At 41.6% G+C, this 8,724-nt stretch overlaps 1 long non-coding RNA gene across 1 annotated transcript in view; it reads left to right on the forward strand.

The window, feature by feature from the left end:
* Positions 1,299–8,724, forward strand: part of LOC110406619 — a 25,078-nt gene continuing 17,652 nt past the window's right edge. Inside the window, exons 1-3 of the long non-coding RNA XR_002443530.1 lie at positions 1,299–1,483; positions 3,871–3,924; positions 4,024–4,087. This is a non-coding gene — a long non-coding RNA (uncharacterized LOC110406619). The remainder of the gene's footprint in view (positions 1,484–3,870; positions 3,925–4,023; positions 4,088–8,724) is intronic.

The raw sequence follows: 8,724 nt of genomic DNA on the forward strand, positions 1-8,724 counted from the left end.
TAGAAGCCACTCCTGAAACTGAGGAAGTCGTGTGTAGGTGGGACAGTCTCTTTGACCAGAGGTCTTTTCTCATCCCTATACTTCTCCATAAAACTTTATGTCAAGAATGTATTTCCTAATGTTGGATATTTCTCTTCACAAGAGGAAAATAAAAAAAGGAGAAACCTGGAAGAATAGATCACCAGATAGTTTGTGCAATGCAAATAGCAATTGATTTTCTTGCTGTGAATAGTGTGCACATATACCACTGCCATTCTAGAAATGAAAACCAGAGCTATTTTCATAGACACAGAAGACCTGTGTCATCAGAGGTTCTTTTTTAAGAAATTTGATGTGGGCTTAGAGGCAAAGCTCATACTGGGAGCCGTGACTCGCTTCCGGAGAGTAGTTCCAGCTAGCTGGGAGCAGGAAGCAGTGGCCCAGTCCCCAAGGAGTGCCAGCGTGGTTTGGCAGCCCGCACAGCAGCAGACAGCTGGCTTTAGAATGTTCGCACCTAAAAGCTCCTGTGCTTCATTCAGCCACACTTCTGGAACATTTTCCAGTTGCTCCATCCAAAATTTTGCCTTTCCTCTTCCTTACAAGTCTCGTATCTAGCAACATAGCCCATGCTGCTCGGACCTGTTGCTTAACATATTCCCAGTATCTGGAGTTTCAGTCTGGCCGGCTGCAATCAAGACTCCGGTCAGAGGCTGCATTACTTCTCTGACAGTCTTGGGCTCTCACCCTTAGCTAATTACTTTGATCCTTTACACTTTGTAAAAATTCTTACAACACAAAATAAGTCCCCCCTGGCTTTAACCTTGCGACCTAACTGGCCCTTGTAAAAGGGAGGGAGAAAACACAGTCATGCACGCACAAGCACACACGCACACACACTTGCGCACATGCCTGTATACACATCCCCACAAACTGCCTAAAGCCTGTTCCTTTAATAGTTTCCTCCCAGGACTCCCACAAAAAGGCAAATAAAACTCCTTTTACAAGATAGCAGGGCAGCATGAAGGATCAGCTTCACCAACAACAAGTTCTTTCTTCAGTTCATTTGTTTTTAACATACTTTTCCTCTAGATTTGATCCTCTAAGTGCCTCTCCCTCCTCTTCCCTTGCCTTTTGAGCCTTCTGTCGTTGTTCCCTTTGCCTGCCCTGATGCCAGCAGTTTAATGGCTAAAACAAGCAATTTATTTTGTCAGGCTCTGCTTGTTCACAGGGAATAGCATATGTATGAACACGTACTTTTACGTTCTTCCATGACTAAGGAATGTTTCTTCTTTCTTCTTCACAGGAGCCAGCTAACAGAAGAAATCCAGAGGAGAGGGAAAAGTGTTGTGTTTTTGAAGAACAGTTGAACAGGCCAGACATCTTCAGCCTGTGAGGTGGCTGAGGAGAGACATAGCAGAAGTCTATAAAATCATGAGTGGAAAAAATGAATTGGTTGCTGCTCTTTCACCTGTTCCAGAAAAAGCACTTTCAGAAGAAACCAAAGGTAATAGTTCTTCACACAGTGTGTGCGTTCCTTTCTCCTGCAACCATGACTGGGAGAACCATTTTAGAGAATGGTAACTTGGTGAACAGCATAAGGAAATCTAAGCTTCTGTATGGTTTAGATTAAGCATGGGGAAACAAATTTGTATCTTTCTCCTTTGCTGGCTGACCAACATTTATGAAACTTATAGACACTTAATAATCTTGAGAGTTCTTTCTCTCTGACATACTTGGTTAAGAATGCTCAACATTGTCTAAAGTTACTGCCAACCAAAAAGTAGTGACAGAGGCATACACATCATGATTCACAAGCCTTGCTTCTTTAGGAAAACACACACACACACACACACACACACACACACACACACACACACACACACACAAAAACACAAAAAAAACCCCTTCATTTGCCAATAAAAGCCACATTTGGATCCCTTCACCATTTCCTCAATTAAGCTAAAACCAAATTGTTTGAAAGCCTTTTCATTTATTTCTCCCTTCTATCCAGTATTTTCTGTTTCCCATGCCTGAACTAGAACTGATAAAGAAAGGAAGGAATCTATACCACAGCCTAAATTATTAGGAGAATAGAGAAAATCAGATCATATTTTAAAAGTCCTACTAAGTGGAAAAAAACTGGAGATCAAGCATGGATTTTTTGGAGACCAAGACTGAATCCATCCTCTAAAATCACATGGAGGAGGGATTCAAAACTGGGTCTCCTGGTGCCATTTAGTGCCCTGCAATTGCTGTTCAAGTCTGGAGTGGATTTTTTCTATTTCTTATTCTTTATTTTCCTTGGATAAGGATAAAACATTCATAGGGTCCTGCCCACTGATTGTCCTTAAGATGCCTTTTTTTTGCTCTTTCTATTGCAGAGTTGGAACTCCTACACATGTAGGGTAGTATCAGGCTAGCTATGGTAAAAGATTACCACCTCTATGGATGCTAGAATCAGGCAGTAAACGAAGATCATGTCAATGCAAAGCTAGGCAATCAGGGAAGCTGAGATCACAAAACACTAAAGGGTGGATTACATGGCTTTCTGAAGTGCTTTCCAAGACAGAGTCTCCTGGAATCATTACTGGCTGTTGAGGACTTTGGGTTCTCCTAAGGCAGACAAATTCCTCCACCACTAGCAGTGGTACTGACATGAAGTTCTCCCCAGTAGCACCAGCCCTGTCTACTTGCTCGCATGGTAGAAAATGGGAGCCATATCCACCCTTCCAGTTAAAAAGGTTTCTTTTGGTTCCCCACTTGAAGTCCCCATGCATCTGTTGTCTTTGCACCACTCAGTGGTGAGACACAGGACAGGCACAGTATCCTGTTAAGGTCTGTGGAAGTCAGTCCTGCAGACAGTGTTGTAACCAGGAAATGCATGTGCTTGAAGCAAAGGTGAGTTTTGCTGATTGCTTGGGCATCAAGGCTTTAGGATCAAAATTACAGCCAAGAGAGAGTCTGCTGACTATGAAGAATTAAGGGGAAATCTTGGTAGGATGCCTGTGTTTCCCTTTGAAGAGGATAGCTTTTTAAACAGGGAGCTCTTTAGGCCAAGTTCTGAATTTTGTGTACAGCACCTAGCACAAGAGTGTCCTTCCTACTTGCTTGAGATTCTTCGGGATTCTTGTGTTATACTTTGGAAACACTCTGAAAATGAACCACTTATGTAATAGAAATACCAAGAAGAACCTTACCATAGCCCCTTCCCCTGCAAAAGATCCTTTGTGGTTTCTCTCATACCCTCAAGGCTTGTGAGCGTGATTTTATCCCATGCCAAGTGACACTTGAATTTCCCAGTGCTGAGGTTTTTCTTCATTTTTGTCTAGGTCAACTTCCCACATGCATGAGTCTGAGTGGAGCCATTTCAAGGCTCAGTCTCCATAGGGTGCTAACCATGCCAAAGCTCTGAGCACATCCAAATTCAAGTACAGGGCTCAGAGATGGCCTCTCTTTCCCTGAGATGCCTGCTTCTACTAAATACTGGGGCAGCTCTCTAAAATACTGAAGGAACAAAGCATGCAAGGCAGTAAAATGAGGCAATTAAACCTATAAAACCAGGGTTTACAAGGAAATTTATAGTGTCAGAGGCTTTTTATAGCTTTTTTAGATTAGTTTAAATAAAAAAGGGGGAGAGAGAAAGAGAGAAAGAGAGAGAGAGAGAGAGAGAGGACCTGAAACTTGAGGAGACTTAAAAGTTCAGAGAAAGGCTTTTAGGAAGCACAGAGGGGTAATAACTAGAGGCACATTTTCCATTTCACTGTCTTTTCAAATTGAAATTAAAGGAGGAGAAAAAAAAGCAAACACAAAACAACTGGCAGTTTGCATTGCTCTCACTTCCTCCTATTCCCATTTGATCTTCCTATTGCTGTTCTTCTGTTTTCTGGCCAGGTGAAAACGTCGTGTCACCTGGGCAAAGGAACTAAAGTGAAAGAGCGATCTCAGGTATTTTGCTGTTGGTTTTTTTTTTTTGGTTTTTTTTTTTTTTCCCTTTCTGTTAGGCCAGAGCTTGCATGATTGTAAAGTTCCTTGTGTGCCTTGCAGCTCCAGGAGTTCACGTTCAAGAGCTGAAACAGAGCCAGCACCTGATTAAGGCAGATTCGGTCAGGTAAGACAATAGACCCTGTGTTTTAAAGGGTATGCCACATTTCGCAGTTCCTCCTGCTTCCTTTTCCACTCCACATGCACCATGTACACACACTAGGCAAGTCAGCTTGAGTACCTTGTCTACATGGAACTGAGGAAAAGGGACGATTCAGATCTTTCAAATCCTGCATCCTTCTCTATGGAAGCATCTCCTTTATTCAGTCCTAATTCCCTTGCTAGAAGTAGAACACTCTGCTTTTAAAGTGATGCTTCTCCTTTCATCTCTTATAGAATCACAGAGCAGCTGAGGTTGGAAGGGACTGTTGTCTAGTCCGACACGCTGCTCAAAGCAGGCTCAGCTATGCCAGGTTGCTCAGGACTTACCAGCAGAGACTGAGGGGAAGAAGGCATCGAGTTCCCTAGCCTTTTCTGTGTCCTTTTTCACCACATCTCCTGCCTGTGTACCTGTGGGTCCACATCTTCCCAAATCTTCCTCTAGCTGCTGATGCATCTGTAAGAGCTCTTCTTGCTGCCCTTCACTTCTCTCACTGCATTCAGGTTTAGGTGGGCATTAACTTTACTAGCTCAGTCCCAGCATGTTCAAATGATGTTTCTATGTATTCTTCCCTGATTCCACCTCTTGTATTCTTTTTTCTTTCCCTTTTTTTTTTTTTTTTTTGTCAGGTGCTCCATGTTCATCCATGCAGGCCTCCTGCTGCTTTTGCTCAATTTACTGTTTATCAAGATGGACCACTCTTGAGCTTGGAGGATGGGTCCTGGATCCTTGCAAATCATCCAGGTTTCCTGGACTCTTCCTCTCTCCAGAATTGTATCCCCTGCAATTCTTCCAATTAGATTCTTGAAAAGACCAAAGTCTGCTGTCCTAAACTCCAGGGCTGTGATTCTGCTTCTTGTCTTGCTGGCATTGTATTGTCTTATAACAATATGTGTCTTTTTAAAAATGACCCCAAAGCCTGTGCTCTGTGATGGCATGGACGAAGGTCTCACCCTGCACACATGGCCACTTCTTCCTTATGTAAAATGTGAGTGTCCACTGGCAATCTCATTGTCATCAATACCCTATCTGCACTTATGCCATTTGTAAGATTATGCTTTCCATGATGCTGCTGAGATATTGCCCATTGCAGTGATGCTAGAGAGCTTTGAGTGCTGTCTTTGAAATACATTGCTTCATATCCATTCTTTCCATTATTTTACTTTCCAGATAGAGTATGTCATTTTTCATATTGGTAGAGTATAGATCCTGTTTGGTTGCTAAAGACGCAATCAGTAAACTGTTAATTAACCACAGCAATTCATCATCCTACTGTGTAGATTTTTAGAGAAACTGACCTGCAATAAAAATAAGCTTAGAGTAAAAAAGAAAACAGCAACCTGTTCTTTAGATCATGTTAAACTGCTTAGGTGGGAACATTTTGGTGAATGGAGAGGGTGCCGCAGGAGAAGTGTTCCACCATCCTTGGGTACTTCAGAGGAAAAAAGGGTTGCTCATAATCTTTGGCTCATCTTGACAATGCATTTGTTTTGTAATGGATGCATTGATAATCTGAATATCTGTGGAGCACGCTGGTTGGTAGAAGCTGACGAATTCCTTTTTCCAAAGGATATTAATGGCAAAAATTCTTTTATTTTTAAGCAGAAAATTACTTGTGAACTGATCTTAAATTCCGGCACTCTTATATACTGGATATGGTCACTAGCTGAGTAATGTAAGTTTCTTCAAGGACAGTCATTTTTTTTCAGGTGTTACCTTTTGTTACAATTCATGCTGTGGTATCACATAACCTTTTCTGTTCCTTTGCTCACCTGTGTTCTAAGCAACAAGAGTTCCAGTAGAGGGAAGCTTGATTTTCTATTCACGTTTTCCGGACATTTGTGTTAAAACTGGTGAAATATGTAGTGTTTCATCAGCATCTTTACAAACACTCCAGAACAGGCAGCGTTTTGGGGGAGCTGGTTGAGGTGCTCTGGGTTATGTGTGCGCGGAATGGCAGGATGGGGTATTGGCTTCAGGTGAGGCTCAGTGGCAGCTCTTCTGCTCTTGAAACTGTGGAGCCTTTTTTTAACCACATACTCTCCTTTTTTCCCCTTAAGACAGCTGAAGAAACTGGAGTTGAAAAATAGGTCAGGATGTCAACACACCTTTAAAGCCCCTGCTGTCAGTTGCCAATGACTAGGAAATACCAAGAGGAAAAATAAGCTACAATGTTGGAAACAGTTGGGATTCCTCATGGAGAAGGTAAAAGCCAAACAGGAGAGGCAAAACTGCGTGTTTGTGTCATGGAGAGGTGAAGTGGAGGTAGATTAAGAGGAGAAAATTTAGATCTGATGCAGGCAAATGCAGCTCCAAGGAGTCATTCTGGCCAACTTGCAAAAGATATGGACAGTCCTGAGTTGATCATGTACACAGCTTCCCATCCAAAAGAAGGTGAAAAGAGTAACGAATGAGACAAAACTACCTGTTTCTGATCACACTTACGTTCATGTAATTATGTTCATTGGAAGCATTATGAATTAGCAATGAGATTGTGATCAAGTCCAACATTTTGAAGCTTAGCTTTCATTTTTAAAGTCTGCAAATGTGTGCTGTTGCAGTCACATGATAAATAGTTCTGAAATCAGTATAGAAAACTATTAAAAATGTGGTTTTGTCTGTATGTCTAGTATGGTACATTAAGATACACATCTCATTCTACACTCTCCCCCTTTCTCTCTATGTGTATGTATGGGTGGAAATTTTAGAAGTATTCAACATTGGTCAAACTGTCCCCAGTGGAAAATATAACGTTGACCTCAAATAGCATCACATTTTAGGTCAATGATGAGTGATTTTTAAAATACTACCCTTACATATATACTTAAAGAGGAATCAGTATTGCAAGACTAAGTTCCCTGATCCTAAAGTTCTGTCTGAGAAATGGTGATGAGAGGGAGAGAAAGTGATGTAGAACTCACCATTTCCTCTGCCCCAGACAGTGTTGCTTTGGCATTTCTATTGTGATTTCCCACCAGGGACTTTTTTGTAATCAAATAGGAAAGAGAGTCCTCTAGAACAATTCTATGTCTTTTGTGTTGTTGAATGAACAAAGAAACAAATAGGCGACTGCATCAGGCTCTCAAAAAAAAAAAAAAAAAAAGCCCTTCACATTTGCTGGTTGCTAAAGACAACTTTTGGTAAGCACTGAAGTCAAACAAACAACATTTACGAGTGAGAAAAGTCATCTGCTGTCGCTAATCTTATGGACTGTTCTGTTCTCTGATACTTTAGTATTTTAAATAACATCTAATGGGCCAGAACGTACAAAGCAATCAATGTTCAACCCTCTACAGCCATCAGATGCAGGTAAATGCTATCCTAGCACAGTAGGCTTGGAGCCAGAGCCTTGGCTCATTCAAATCAATGCCAGTAGTTTACAACAGGCTCACAATGTGGCCCTGTGCCCTTCTAAGAGAAAAGAAAATTTTCGGCCAGCAGAGAGTCTTGGTTTGTTCCCAGTCTTGGCTGCAGGCTCGTGGTGGTCAGGACAGCATATGGCTGGCCCGAGAGCCTGGTGGGCTGTCTCTGCCTCTCTATGTTTTTGGCTCCATATATTATATCAAATATCTTTAAAGTGCACAATTTGAATGATGGACCTTATAATTCCATCTCGGGAGTTCTGATGACTCAAGCTTGGTTCTTGTGGTTTATGATGTCATCAGAACCCATCGATGGAGTCGTAGCCCCATAATTCACCATTATCCAGTTATTTATTCTGTGCAATAAATGGCTGCAGTTTAATCACCAAAGTAAATTGCTGCAGCATCTTTGTGGAAACTCTAATGTTACTGTAGGAGTAACTACGGCAACAGTGACTCAGTGGTGGTGGCTGGTGCAGAAAGGGCCAGTAACACTGCCAGCCTTGTGCATTCAGTGAGAAAGGCAGGGGTACCAACCCAGGGAGGTGAGAACCAGAGGGCTGAATGTGAGAGAAAAATCCATTAGCTGCTGTACAGGTACACGCACTGGGCATTGTGCAGTCTCTGTGAATTTAGGAGGTGGATCTGGACTATACCCGCCTTTACAGAAATGTGGCAATGATCTCATGCAAAAAGATGCATTTTCAAGTATGCACACCCATGGATACTTAAAGCAAATGGCTCTGAACCTCATGCAGCTTAGGTTTGACTTTGGTTAAACAATGGACAAGATAGGCAGATGTGCTTCAGCTGAACAGTCTCAGCTCTTCTGACCTAGTGCCTCACAGTACGTCCATGTACAGGGGCCAACATTTTACTAATGCTGGGCTACAGTTTTCGTTAAGCTGCAAATAAAACTCTTCTTTCTTTTTGCCAAAATATGGTTTCCCAAACTACCTAATGTCATCCAAAGTTGCTTAGTAGTGGTGGATATGCAGGTGGCATTTAATTACCATGTGCCTGTGATGTAGTTTTCATAATATAACTCTATTATTTTTCTTATTATTTATTGTTTCCGACTGATGTTATATTTATGAGAAGGTTTTGTTTGAGCTCCACTTTTTTTGGATTTTCAATTTTTCAAAAAATAATTATTTTTAAGCAACAACTAAATAATTCATGTTTTATGATGAAGGAAGGAAGGAAGGAAGGAAGGAAGGAAGGAAGGAAGGAAGGAAGGAA

This window comes from Numida meleagris, chromosome 14, assembly GCF_002078875.1.
Source record: "Numida meleagris isolate 19003 breed g44 Domestic line chromosome 14, NumMel1.0, whole genome shotgun sequence".
NCBI classification, from domain to species: Eukaryota; Metazoa; Chordata; class Aves; order Galliformes; family Numididae; genus Numida; species Numida meleagris.